We start from the raw sequence: 14,832 nt of genomic DNA on the forward strand, positions 1-14,832 counted from the left end.
AAACAGATCATGAGTTCACTCCTCTTCCCCCCATGATGCTCCATCTGTCTGGACTGCATCTATTCTAGACACATAATAACCTTTACTCACATACAGGAAGGAACAAACTTTCAAAAATTATTCCCAGAGTTGAACTGCACATGTTTTTGGCAGGTTTTCTATTCTATAAGGTGTCCTTTCTGGCAGAAGTATGGTGAAAGCATATGTAAATGTGTCAGGAATGTTCCAATAAAAATTTTGCTTTGCAGAATTCCATTTACAAATGTTGGACATGGTGTAACTACTGACCTTACTTGTGTTGTAGCTTTTGGTTAATGGGGGCTGGTCCCTCAGGACAGGTTCCTCGTCTGCTTTGAGACCAGTAACATCTGCTAGGTCTATTCCGACTCTGGAGAAGGTGGTGTTTGTGAACCCCACAAAACTCAGAGCTTGGTTTAAAGGCATCTTTCCAGAATGCAAAGCTGTTTTCTACAGCTTCAGCAGCAGTGTGAATGCAGGAACAGCAAACTCCTGGGAATTTCACCACTGAGGTGCCTTGCCTTGACTGGGAGAGCACAGAACTGTTCCCACCTGAGGCTGTTTGGCTGGCTGCCCAGCAGATGAGAGCCCTTCTCCCCGCTGCGCTGCAGATGGGGTGGCTGGCAGGAACAAGGGCTGCTGAGGCCATAACTGTCCCACCACCCCACCCAGCCTCATCCCTGCTCTGACTGTGCCCTCCTGTCTCATGCTTGGACAGCCTTTGCTCCCCTGAGTGCTGTAAAGTAGATGCTGCAATGGCCCTGAGTGTGCCAGAAGCTTCACCACACACAACCAGCATTCAGGCTCTTGGTCTGATAGTGCTGGGACTCAGACATGAAAAAGTACAGGATGGACTTGTGGAGGAGGGTTGAATTTTTTTTTAATTTTAATTTTATTTTTTTCTCCTTTCTGGTGGAGAACTTTCTGTTTATACTACCAGTATAACATTTCAATTCTAACTGTCTCCAAAATATGGGAAAACACTTTGTGAAGAGTTCAGCAGCAAATTCATTGCTTCCGTACACACAGAAGCAGAAGTCTGCAGCTGCATGTCTCTGAACCATCATTCCTCATTCTTGTTATTAATTGAGCCTGAGACACTAATGAGTCCTGTAGGGTTTTTATACTGCACAAGGGAATGGCCATGTTTTGAGGGGACAAAAAGAGAGGAGGGCTGATGGCCAGACCTCAGAGAAACATTGCTGTTTTGGAAGAGAAAGCCAAAATACCTACTTTTCTCTCAGGGTTTTAATTCTGTCATTGGCACCTTTGCTGGTGGTTGAGTATTCCTTTCTGAAAGCACAATGTGGGTGTGTATCTAGACCTGCATTGACTGCTTTGCCTCACTTGAACTCCCTTGCACTCCCAGGACTGGAGGTGCTGTGCAGCTCTGCTGCTGCAGGCAGAAGGCAATGAGGATGGGGCACTGAGATGCACTGTGCTACGTGCCTGCTGCCACATCTGTTGAGAAGCTTTGTGTGTTTTTGCAAAATGCTGTAGGAGCTATGGATGGGAGCTGGTCACTGCTGGAGGGACAACATGAAGCCATCAGAGACCTACAAGTGGCATCGCCAAACTGTAACAGCAGGTGTAGGAAAACATAAATCTTTGGGCAGTGCAGGCAAGCCTTGTCCTAAGCTGAAGCAATTCCAAATTCAGATATTTGGAAGGTCCCATGGTACTTTATAAGTGCTGTAGAGCACTCTCCAAAATCTGGAAGCTCTGTCTCCTCTTGCTTTGAAGCCAAGAACACTTAGAGCTAATTCTCTCTTCTTTGCCCTTGCCACTGACCTCATTTATGGAGATGAAAGAAGGAAAAACAATTAGCTCACTGGGAAATTCTATTATGTGGAAGGGAGGTGGACATTTGATCAATACTCTTGGGCTATGGTCTCAGCTGGAAGGGCAGATTTTTGTCTCCCAGATGGAGTGATGCCTGTTAGTCCCTGAGGCTTGCAAGCGGGAAAGATTGTGATCCAGCCGTTCACTTCTGGAAAACTAAAATACGCCACTTTTGTCTTCTCAAGAAATGAACTGTAATACATGCTGCACATGATTGATCCTGTTGTTGGGGTGAAAGGGCTCAGTAGGGAAATGTGCCATTCCTTCAGCTGTGTCTAATGGTGTAAAGCAGAACCCACCCTAGCCTCTTGCTCTCCCAGCCTGGAAGAGATTTCCCTTGGACTTTCAGTATCAGTGGCTTACTGCATTCCAACCTGTGAGACACTCTCTGGGGTTCTCCCTTGCTCTCTCACCTTGCTGACAGGAATGGGCCCTGGGCATGCACCATGCTGGGGGCTGGGTGTGTGCACAGTGTGTCCCTCTGAGGGCAGCCAGTGCCACTGGGCTTTCAGCTCTCACTCCAAAGCAGCCTCTCGGCTACACTGGAGCAGGTGAAGCAGAACTGCCTGCTCTTAAATGTTAATGTCCTCGCTGAAACAAATTAGCATGTATTAGGGGAGGAAAGGATAAGTGGACTTTTGCCTTTGAGGCTACTCTTGCATGATTCGAATCAATGTCTTTTTCCTAATCACTGCAGAAGAGTATTCATTTATCTCATTTAAGGTTTCTTACTATGAAAAGACAGAGGTGTCAATAGTTGTGAGCTCAAGGTTTAATTTCTACTGAGAGAGCTGTTGAGAAGCTTTTGTAATGTATGGCTAATTTGTTGTAAAGTTAAAAACACAAACTAGCGCTTTTAATGGTAGGGAAATCTTACCCCTCTGCTAATGTCTTCCAACAAACACATTATTTTCATGCCACTAGTTGCCTTTTGGAATGGATAATTTGCCATAATGAGTAAAGCAATTAATCTGCTGAGCCTCCTATTTTCCTTCCAGCTATAGCTAATATGGAGAGTTGTATAGTAGATATATTTTGCATTTTTATTCTACATCCACTCTAATAGTCTCAGCGGTTTTTACTGATGTAAGTGTAAGAAGCCTCTAAGCTATTCTGATTGTGGAGAGATCATAAATTATCTGCTTTTGCTAAGGTGGGAAACAGAGCAATGTCATGGCAAATGTCCTTTAGTGTTCTTGGTGCTGGGTTTAGAACATTGCAGCTGTGAGTCACAAAGCATTAGCTCCATATATCTTTATCCTGGAAGTGAAAATGTGGGATATTAAAAAAAAAAATAAAAATAATGATTTAACTTCATTTTGGCAGGTTTTATTCCAGATCATGTGTCTATTCTTTCCCCCCAGTATACAACCAGATCTTCCACCAGTCTTTTATTGGCTCAATGGTCAGAGCATGATGCTAACAGTGCCAAGGTCATGGGTTTGATCTATGTGGGCCATTCACTCAAGAGAGTTGGACCTGGTGATCCTTGAGGCTCCCTTCCAACTCAGAATATTCTGTGGAGTCATTCCCTAGCTCTCCTGTACTTGTTTTGTCCCGGGAGCTCAGCTGTAGCCCCTGCACTGCACCTCCCCCAGGCAGGCTCTGTGAATCCCCAGCAGTCCCTCTGTTCCCCTCCCCACTGGTCTGCTAGCTAGATCCCAGAAAATTTGCTAGAGTCCTGTGATCTAGCAGATAAGGCTTTTCTGGTTAAGGTGAGTGATAACTGATCTGCTGTACCTCGCTTTGCGGGTGCTTCAGTATCAAATTCCAGGTGGCTGAAGTTGGTCCATGTAAAGGTTGAACGCAGTTGTGAAAGCTGCTGCGCTCGGAAGAAGGTGGTGGAACCAGGTGAGAAGGAAGGATCTGCTGCACTACCAATTCCTTGGCATTGCTGGAAATCTCCTTACAAGCCATTAATCAATGTAAGAAAATGTCTTTCTAAGCCAAATATGCTGTTGTATTTATAAGTTTTCTATCAGTCCTGTTACTTGCTACGTGCAGTGCAAAGGGCTGGCTGGGCTGATGTTTTTTAGATTGTGCTGCTTTCTGAACATTGTGTTCTGGCACGGGCTCCAGCTGCTGTGTCCCTGCGGGTGGCAAGGGCTGGAGCACCAGGTACTGTGTGCTGTGTCCTTATGAGCACTCCTGGAGAGACCCTGGCCAAGGCTTGAAGTCTCTGCCAATTTTTCTTCAGGCCTCACCCCTGGAGTTTTTTGCTGTTAGTTATAAAGAAGATAAACAGAAATGCAGAGCTGCCTGTGTGCAACACTAGTGGTGACTTACTCCTGCCACAAGTGAGATTTCAGTGGGGAATCTGGTCTGGACCCTGGTATGACTTCTCTCTGCTCACCAATGTAGGTTAGGCATGTGACCTCTCCTGCTCTACAGTTGATTATTTCATTATTGTTTGGACTTGACTTCCAAAATTATCTGTTGCTAAATATAACAACAGATCCTTCCCATATAGTTTCTGGAATAGGGAATTTGTCTGCTTACATTTAGGAAGTTTTGCTTTCTAGTCAGATGATACAGCACAAGATGCCCCCTACCCAGAAAGAGCAGGGCTTTCTGAGGCACACCTGGATGCTTCACCTCATGCTCTGGCCCCAGCTGTGACCAGGAGATGGGCATGAGCTGTTATCAAACCAGCTCAACAGGAAAGGAAAAGAGCTGGTCCATAGAGTTCTGGCAGCAAGGAGAAGCTGATTTGGGCAGAAGCATATACACTATTTTAGAGTGGGTGTGCTGATAGTGGATCGTGTCAAGGAGGAGTACAGCTGCCTTCAATGAGCAAAATGGGCATGAGAAAGCAGTCCTGGTCATGAGGAGGAGTGCAGTGATAGGATCACTGGTCATTCAGCAGGCTGAAGTGGTTCTTTCAGCACTGAGATGCAAATAAAGGTCTGATGGAGCCGAGCAGCCTTTCTGCAAGGCTGTTTCTTGGAAGTGTGGGTGACCTTGGAAACAGCAGGGCCCTCTCTCCGAGAGGCTGCTCAGAAAGCCTTGCAGTGCTGCAGAAGAGGCATTTTGCAATGCACCAGGTGGTGGGGACCAGCACAGGCTGGGATCATTGCAATCTGGAATACCAGGTGGCAAGCTGAAGTCTGGTGCCAGCACAGGCTTGCTATCATTCTCATCATATAATTCATTGGTGATCTTGCTAATTTGAAATCCGATCTGTGTTTTGTATTGACTTAAATATCTTCTGCCAAATGAGTGGTAGTGTGAAAATCTAGCATTAATTGTTTGTCAAGACACAGATGAAGAAACAGCCAAAGTGAGTATGACTCACTTGAAAGAAGTGTTTTTCACCTCTATTTCCCCTCTTCTTTCAACCACGTACACCCCCATTTCCCTTGTCTTTGCAGAGTGATGCTTTCTTTAGGGAAAAACACTGGGACTTAGGAATTGAGAACTCTGCAAAGGTAATGCTCAGGCTGCTGGAGCTACTGAAATACTCTGAGTAGCAGATGACAGGTTTTCTGTCACTGCTGCATTTCTGGTCCTCTGGATCTTTTTCTGGATGTCTTCAGTGGCATTTCACAGTAGAGTGAGATTCAGTGACCTTTTGCCGGGTCGTCAGCATGGGGTTTATTCTCGCTTTTCTCTCAGTTGTGAAGCAAATGCTGCTGGCACGGTTGGCAGGTAAGACTGCACTGCAGATGAATCTGATGTGATGGGGCTGCTGCAGTCTGGAGGGATGAATGTGTGGCAATCTCTAAAGCCAGGTAAATTCTCAAGTCTTGCTTGTGATATGGCAAAACGAGGTGAAATATTTTTGAGTGTTAGTTTAAATAGGTTGAGTATTGAGCCTTCTCCTTGCTATTGCATTTTGTATCTATTTCAAGGGAAAATAAATAGCTTTTAAAATATGTGTCTGTCTATGGCAGAAGTAGCACTGAATTGAAACAGTGTGAAGAAAACAGTCGTGTTTGCAAGCTGTCGGAGAAACTTGCCTCTGATTGATCTTCCGGGTTAGCAGAATGTGACAACCTATAGCAACAAAAGTGAACAAGCACAGGATAAAATACAAGGTCTGCTTAAAAATTTATTAAGTTGAACTCCAAAACCTCACAAGGGTATTTGTGTTGGGATTTTTCTTTTTTCTTAGCAGTGTTTCTAAACAATCTGGAGTGAATTAGACCCCTACAATTGGAAATTTAATTTGGGGTCATCTTTAAATGAACTCTAAAAGCATTAGACTCTGCTTGGCCAGGATCTCTGCTTTGGGCCTAAGCCCAGCATGTCATCTCCAAATCAATTCCAAGGTCCCTTTCCAGCCCGAGCTCCTATTGATTATTTCTCTTTCCTTTTAACAAAAAGTCATCTCTGCGGTGATCACATTATATATCTTCGTCAGTAAATCAGTGGAGGCAATTTCAGACCGAAGGAAGCTGCTGTCTGAGGAAGCACTGTGGCTTATCTCTGGCAGCGGTGCAGCAGCTGCTGCGTGTGCCTGGGCTGGCCACGGCTCCCCCAGCACGGCCACCTCTCGGGCTCACAAGGCTGAGGCTGCTCAGGAGCTGTGCAAAAAGGAGTATCTATACAGGTTTTAGGCACCTGCTCTTCCCATCTTGGGTCTTGGAGACAGTTGCAGCTTTGGATCCATTTTTGGAAGTATAATCCTGGAGAGAGGGAGGTGCACTTTGGTGGGGTTTGCTTCTGATGGGCTGGTGTGTATCAGAGGTGTTGGGGCTGTGTGCTGTGTCACCTCTGTAGTGACAGGCTGCAACACTGGGCATGAGGGCTCACTCTTGACCCAGATGTGTTATGTTTTGACAGAAGATAGGGAAATCAGGATGGCTCTAGGATAAGATTGTAGGACTATTTGTGTTTGTGCAGCATGACTTTTATAGATTTAATTCAGACTTTTAAGCAACAGCTTTGTTTTGGCTTTTTTTTTTTTTTTTCAGGTGAAAATACTCTTCTTTTTTTAGTAGAAACTGTCATGGGAGTCCCATGGAAAAAAACTTCTAAATAAGGGACTGATGTGTATGCAGTTTGTTTCAAGGCATATGAAATGAGAATAAATCTCTTAAAATAAAGGCCAGGTGGCAATACAAGCCAGAGCAATGATGTTCTGTGTTCTACTAACTTTGTTAGTGCAGTTACCAATAATTACCACATCCCTAAATGACCATATTGTATTCAGTAGTGTCAGTAAGGTCAATTCACAGTCATAGGATGAAAGGGGACACTCCAATAGCTCTTAATGTGCATCAAAATGAGAAGATTGATATTGACAAGGTGACCTCAGCTCCGAAGGGGCAGTTTATTTTGAATGGCTGTAGTTTTCTTTTGCTTATGATTGACAGCCTCAGTGCTATGACTATTTTCTTTCTTTCTGTGGTTTTGTTGCTTTGTCTTGAAGGAGCACCCCAGCTCATCTTAGCTATTTCATGTAATACAGCTACAGCACAAACAAGTAAAGACCAGTAAGATTTTCTGTAGAAAGTTGCTGTACCCCAGTTCCAATTGTCCCCCAAGTGCCCTTTGATCGTTCTCTGGATGACCCCGGCTCTGTGTTAATGTCTGGCATTCAGTTCCGCAATTAAAGTGTGTGGCCTGACATCAGTTCCGAATTTGTCTTTCCTTCAATTTTTCATGTCCACCCAATTCATTCTTTTGTCCTCTTAACCTTCTCTGTGTCAGATAACTGTGTGTTTTATCCTCCCTTTGCCATCAGTGGGAAGTTTGCTGTAATTTATTTATAATTTCTCATCTTTTTCTCTTTTTACACTGAGTTATGTATTGAAAAGGAATTTAACTGATATTCTGTAGAATTTGGAACTATCAGCACTCTTCTATTTACTCCATAACTTTTATTTTTTTTTCCCCAAATAAAGTGATTAAAAAGTTATACTGTAGACTTTTGGGAGGAAGAACTGCATATTCTTCTTCACTGCCTACAGAACAGCTGGGCACATACAAATTTGTAAATATAGTTAGCTAAATGTAGGCCTTGAAGACTGTTCTCTGGTTACATTGGGCAATTAAAAGCTCAGGCTTAGTAAGCACTGCTGCTATCAGCAGAATGAGAAAGTATTTTTAATAAACATGATGAATATCTCCAGGATTTGACTGTTTGACAGCATTGGCTTTGGAGGGAGCTTATGCTGTTGTTGCTTGAGTGATCAATGCGACTGTTCTGAGACATGTGGAGGAGAAAAAGAGGTTATGAAGTGTAGCACACTTGTGGAAAAACACAACTTTCAGTAGAGGGCTCTTTAACTTCACCTTCCTTGGAGGTTAAGAATAATTTTATTGCATTTCTTCCTGTAGAATATGGTGCTGCAGCTGTACAAAATGCTGTGCACTGAATAAAAGAAATTATAAAACAGAAGGATACACATCCCTGCTTCTCCAAGCCCCTTGGTTTGGTATAATACAGTATAAGATATTTGTAAAACAGCCAAAAAAGAAATAGTCATCCTTGACATTCACAATATATGGTGCAGCTCTGAAGCAATTTCTGGTGCAGAATTTGCTGTATTTGCCTTAGGTAAATGGATGGCAAAGGGATGCTTGAAAATCTAGAAAAAATGGAGCCAGGAGCAGTTACAGTTCTCAAAGATGTGAAATGTGAGGAGGTGACTTGGCAGTCCTGGAGATGTGAGAACAGGCAGACAGACCTCGAATATCTGGGACTTTCTGCTCTCTTCTTTATCTGGTTGAGGTCTCTTTTCCCCCACTAAAACTCTGGTGATGCCTTGTTGCTGCTGGATATGAAATAGGATCACACAAACACAGCTCAAGCTGTGGTGAAAGGAAGACAGCACTTTATTTCTTCTCTCAGAATTTGTAAGTTTCTGACCATGGCCAGGGATTGGATGGTCAAGATAACACCTTCCCAACCACACTGGCCGTGAGAGATGTCCATCAAAGGACATGTGTCAGAAAGAATGTACACATATCTATGTTTACAGTTCCTGTCCTGGGAAAGAAGAAAACTATGTCAGCAAGCCCAGAAAACTGAATTTTCAGGGCGACAATGCCTGAGCAGCAGCATGGGATGGCTGTTGCCTCTTGCCTGAGTGTTGAGGCAGGGATGAGGCTTGATGTGGTATGTAAAATATAAAAAAAAAGCCATGGCTTATTTTTGTTCTTCCATCAGTACCCATCTTGCAATTTCAGCTGTGTGCCCAAGTCTGTGAATGTTTGGAGTGAATATTGTTACTAATAAATAGCAGGCAAATGTAACTGTTTTGTCTTAGTATAAAATAATACAGTCAATTTTTTTAAATACCCAAGGAATACTTTGCTTTTAAGACAGGAAGAAGGAGGTATATTTTAAACTAGCTTTAACTGTCTTCTCGGAGTTCCTGTTAGTCAAATAATGGGGGCAAAAAAAGGAAGCAAAAACATGATACTTTGACTAACTTTTAAAAATAAGTTCATAAACTGTGCATTTGTAATAAGTTTACATTGATTGTTTTTCCTTAGTTATTAAGATTTATTTTCCCTAGAGTGCAATAAATCTGAGGTGGAAACATGCCAGCGTACGCTCATTTGTTGCCTCTTGGGAAATGGCCTTTGCAGAGCAATGGCTGGGCTGGAGACCCAACCCCTGAAGGGGTTAAAGAGTGTGACAGCAGAGCCAGCCCCAGAGTGAGCCAGGTGAGCAGAAGAGAAGTGTTTTTGTCAAATACTTGGAGAGATAGCTCTGACTTCAATGATTGGTTTTGGCTGAGTAGGTTCACATTGCTGAGCCCAGCTCACGCTATATGCTATCTATGTTTAGGGAATTATTTGTGTTTAGATGGGCAGTAATGGTTTGCTGAAATATTTTTTTAAACTGATGACTGTTATAAAGCATTTTTTTTACCTCAATACCCTTCATTGTGTCTGTTGTGGCTTTTTTTCCCATGCAGCTGCATGGAAGCAGTTTGCTTCCATGTGTTCCTGCCTTCAGTGACCTCCTGTTCTGTTCTCTGGCTTTTGAGCAAAGCTCTGGTTAAGCATCTGGACTTGTCTGGGGAGTCTTTTTCTGTGTAATAGACTGAAAGCCTCAACTGGTTTTACACATTGCCTAGAAAAACTTGAGAGCTGAATTACAGATTGTCACTTTGCTAGATTTTTGCGCAAACTGTTTTAAATCCTCTCTCTCTCTTCCTAAATAGTCTCCATTACAAGTTAGCACCAATGCACATGATAGAGGTAAAATCCATAGTTTGTTACAGGACACAGTATTAGGCTTTTTTTTAGATGATATTCAGTCATGCTGGTGATAACAGATTAATTCTGTTAAAAGATATTTACCCTTAGTAGTGTTTCATTAATGGAAAGAAATTAAGATGTCAGACCTTCTCTTGTTGGAAGTCTTCTTTTGGAAGTGCAAAAGCAGGGCCCCTAGAGGCAAAGGGCCTGTATTTTTCAGAACAGTAGTTCAGAAATTGCTACAGTCTTACTGTAATCCCAGACTGATTTCTTGATCTGAGCACAGAAAGGAGGAGTGCTATGACAAGGCAGGTGTGCCTTTTCTCCCTTCTGTGTTAAGAAGGGGGGGAAATTTTGTTGATACATTTCGATTTTATTTTTTTCCCCTTGAATTGGCAGCTGAAGATCCAAGTTTTTCCCCTGCCACCCTGCAAATGGGAGCAGTTACTATCTGGTTACTAGACATATATACGATAAGAAAGCAAGCAGCTTTGGTTTGCTTATGACTGCACTGAACCTCTAACTTCCTGTCAGGATGCTGTGGAGAGCAGCAAGGACTCTTTAGAGGTCACTTACAAATACTGTTTTAAGCTCCTAGACAGAAAAATTTAAACTAATTGCCCTTGTGTTGAACAAACTACTCTTTGCCAAGTAACATAATAAAGCAATGCCTTATTGAAGGAAGGAGAGGACAGGACATCAGGAAGGAAATTAGGTTTGTACACACTTAAGCAGGCAGTTTCTTCCCCCAGATACTGCTGTTATGGGAACTTTCCTTCTCTGGTGTCTGAGGGGGAACTGTCCAGTTGCTGCCCATCCTGCAGCAGGAGCTATGGCAGCCCAGGATGCCCAGAGGCTCCTTGGCCACCGATGTACGTGGGCTGCTGCCTGGAGAGGTTGACTTCTGCTGCTCAGTCCTCAGAAAGATTGCAGCTCTTGCCTACAACAGACAGGCTGTTATGGGTCTTTCTGTGGCTGCTGTTTCCTTGCCCTGTGATCCAGACTTCCTCAAAGGAACAAGATAAGTTAGGCTGGCTTCCTTCTGTGTAAAGCGTCTTGTTGCCTGCTGGGCGCTGGGAAGTAGATCTGGAAATACTCTTTGCCGAGGTTCTACAGTAGGAATTTATCTTTTGGCTAATATTTAAGCAGGGACTTGAGCCAGGTGTTTATTCTATGATGTATAACTGAACATTGTTTTTGTGCTTCACAAGTAAGCAAAACAAAGAGTAGCAATAATAAGCTCAGAATATCTACCTGCCAAAGTGTGTCCATGGTCTGTGGGATTAAAGTGCAAAAGGGGCCAACAGAGGTAATCTTTTTATTCTGTGCTCTGGGAAGGAATCTCATGGTATGAAATGACATGTGGTGGGTGTGAAGAATGGTCAGAGGCAGGAAGGGCAGCTGAGCCTGGCTCATGCCACAGGAAAAGGCCTTGGTGTGGGGCTGTCCTGGCTGCCCTAGCTTCCACCTGGTGATGTTTGCTCTCACTGTCTTTTAGTCACTATACCAGGCTGCTGTATTTTACTGGTTATGGCTCATTTTACCATGTTAACTGGAGAAGTGGTAGAGAAGTCACTATACCAGGCTGCTGTATTTTACTGGTTATGGCTCATTTTACCATGTTAACTGGAGAAGTGGTAGAGGTTTGCATAGTTCTTGCAAATATTATTGGTGTAATATGTGACTGGAGAATTTCCATTGTCTGAAACCTGCTAGTGTTATACCAAGGTAGTAGAAAGCACCTGTGATCTGTCAGTTCTACCATTTCTTAATGTGTTTATTTTCATGTTGGTATAGGAGTTTAACCTTGCTAGAAAGGACAAGACTGGTTTCTTTCAACAAAGTTCAAGCAAATATAGGCAGGAAATATAGGAAAAGCAGAAAACACTTTACATTCATTTCCACAAAATAATAATAATTGAAATATTTCAATCTTTAGAAACTCCATTATATTGCTACCTGATTGCAGAAATATAATGTATCTCTTCTATACATACTCTTTGTTCTCACAGTTTTTCAGTAATTTTGTATGGTGTATGGTTGTGTGTTGGTGATAAGTACTACAAAATGGAAATGGAATGGAAAAAAGATGTCCTTTTACTGGCAACTAAATATGAGATTTCTACAAATTCTTAGTCTGAGTACATTTTAAGTGTAATTGTTCCTGCTTTTACTTTAGCTGAGTGGTCCAATTTTACTGGGCTGGAGCTGAAAAGCCTTTTACAAAGGTGTTCTCCTCATGTTGCTGCATTTAAGCTAGTGTTTTGTAGGTGTTGAAGCTGATGATGTGTTTCTAGAGAAGAGGGCTTTGGTCCAGGAGGTTTTTGCCTTTGATCCTGGGATAGACAGAGCCAGCCAGTTCTGAGTTTGTGTGCTGTCACGGTGCTGAGACACCCAGTGGTGCTTGCCAAGTCATAGCCCATGATGTCTGAGCCCATTCCTGTTCTCTGATGATGAGCTGTATGGCTCTGTTATCCCACAGCAGGACATTTCACCTTTTTATGCAGAGCAAAGAGAGTTGAAAAATGCTGTGTGGGCTTTTTGTTTTACATTTTTGTTTTCAGTATGGCCAACTGGACACTGCACTGGAGCACTGCAGTAAACACCTGTTAATACAGCTGGAGATCAGTTACACACCAGGGGATGCTGCCTTTGGGTAGTTCTTCTGATGAAGAATTTATGCTGTAACAAACTTTTGGGTTATTGAGCTCTACAGCCACACAAATTTATGTAGAGAGGGGAAAGAAAACACAAACATATGTAATTTTTTAGTTTGCATCAAATTAGATTAATGAGCCCTAATATTTAGGGGGGGCTGTCTGAAGAATAATAGATACATTTTTTTATTATTATTTATAAGTAAAGGTAAATAATAAAAAACTGCACTCATTGTCTAAAGTTCATAGCTGGGATATTTTCCTTCTATTTTCAAAAGACACCTGAGATTTCCTCTCTTTAGAGCTTATATTTCAAAACTCAGAGGGCTTTTTTCTTGCTGCAGTATTAATTTCATTTATGAAGAAAGCCAAGAGATCAAATATTGGCCTGACCCAAGGAAAATATTGACAGTAAAACTAGAAACTTCACTGGTTAAGGTGCAGATTGAGAGCAGAAATCTCATACCCAGGGTGCACTGAAAGTTTAGAGGCAGCTTGAAGCTAATGTGAAGAGACAGGTTGTCTGGGTTAATATCAAATGGGGAACGACTCTGCAAAACCAGAGGGGAAGAGGATGCATAATGCCTTTTTAAATTGTATTAGGCTTTGGGATATAGTTTTTGTTTTATAATACATAGCAAAGTGTTTTATAGTCTTGAAATAAAAGAGTGTTTAGTGGATTGATAATCCTTCCACCCTTCCAAACTTTAAGCCATCCAGGTTCCTTTCAGAAGCCAAGATATGACCTGTTGTACAATTTGTTCCCTTTCACTGGTTTCCTTAAATATGCTTGACATTGTGACCAGCAGTCTTAGATAATCCTGTAACTTTATCAGGCTTGTGTGTTAAAATGCTTGATGATTTCTAGGTTGATTTCTCTTTTTTAATTTTTTTTTATTTTTAAAATATGTAACTCTTCCATTCTTTTCTGTAGTACTGATGACTTTTTTGAAAAGACTAGGTCAGAGAGGATAGTGGTTGCTGCCTGGATGTTATTCCTTGCTTGGCCAGTAGGTCTAGAACAATCATACTTCTTTGAGGTCTTTCTCACTTGTCTACCCATTCAGTCTTTGCTCCACACTGTACACATATGTGGCACTCAGCAAACCAGGTCCTGGGTTTGGTCTTTGCGCTTTATTTCTTCAGAAGGGCTGAGACACCTCCTGTCTCATTTGCCACTAAACTGAAAGCAACATAAAATGACTAACAGTTCTCTATGAGTATTGCATTACATGATTTTTGGCTGCCAATTACTTGTAGTGCAGTAATTATTGAGTAAAACCGATCTGCCTGAGGTCACAAAGCCAGGAATAGAGCACATATCTCCTGACTCCCGATCCAGTGACGCAGCTGTTAATTCACACAATTTCTACTTGAGTTCATTAAAAACCTTCTCCCACAGCTCTGCCTCCCTCAGCAGCCAAAATTTCTCCTTTTAATGGAAGAAAGGAACTTCCTTTGGGACTGTAATTCCCCCCACAGTGAAAAACTTCTCCAGCTGAGAGTATGTGCTATCTTTTGAAGTACTGTTAGCCCTTTCTGACCTGAGAAACAAGGAGGGGGGGGGGGCTAAACTCTTCAATCTAAGCTTGGAAAGCACATCTAATACAGTCAGGGCATGTGTGCTAGACAGTTTTCATGTCTGAATGTTGTAGATAATAAGCTTTAAAAGTTTCCCAAGATGAAAACTTCATTTATTATAACAAAGATGATCACTAAGCCAACTAAACTCTTCCATGGAACTACAGTATGGGAAAATGAGTCAGGTGTGGGGAGTGTATGGTTTTGGTGATATTTTTATTTGTGTGTATCTTGTTTTTCTGGGGTTGTGGTTTTGTTGGGGGGGTCTTTTGTTATTTATTTTTAATTTTGGAGGAATTTATTTTGAGGATAGCAGGGGTCATTCTGGCCCCTGATACAGAGCTTCATCCTGTGTTTTCTTCATTGAGCATATCATATGAGGCTGAATGTAAACTTTTAGGTAGCCATTCTTGATCTACTTAAATTAGTGCCTTATGAGGACTAACCTTTTCACATGCCAAGTTGTTCCAACTCTTAAATACTAATTTTAGTCCTAATGGCTAAGAAAGGGAGGTGTATGTACTCTCAGACATATCTCACTACAATAGGGATGCTCAGAACATGAGTTAGATGC

General features: G+C 42.2%; 1 long non-coding RNA gene across 1 annotated transcript in view; it reads right to left on the minus strand.

Annotated features, from left to right (window-relative positions):
- Window positions 1-3,167: 3,167 nt before the first annotated feature.
- Window positions 3,168-14,832, minus strand: part of LOC147651934 (uncharacterized) — a 36,119-nt gene continuing 24,454 nt past the window's right edge. The window contains exon 4 of the long non-coding RNA XR_015289791.1: window positions 3,168-5,856. This is a non-coding gene — a long non-coding RNA (uncharacterized LOC147651934). The remainder of the gene's footprint in view (window positions 5,857-14,832) is intronic.

The sequence above is a fragment of the Cyanistes caeruleus genome, chromosome 8 (genome assembly GCF_971803275.1).
Source record: "Cyanistes caeruleus chromosome 8, bCyaCae1.hap1.1, whole genome shotgun sequence".
NCBI classification, from domain to species: domain Eukaryota; kingdom Metazoa; phylum Chordata; class Aves; order Passeriformes; family Paridae; genus Cyanistes; species Cyanistes caeruleus.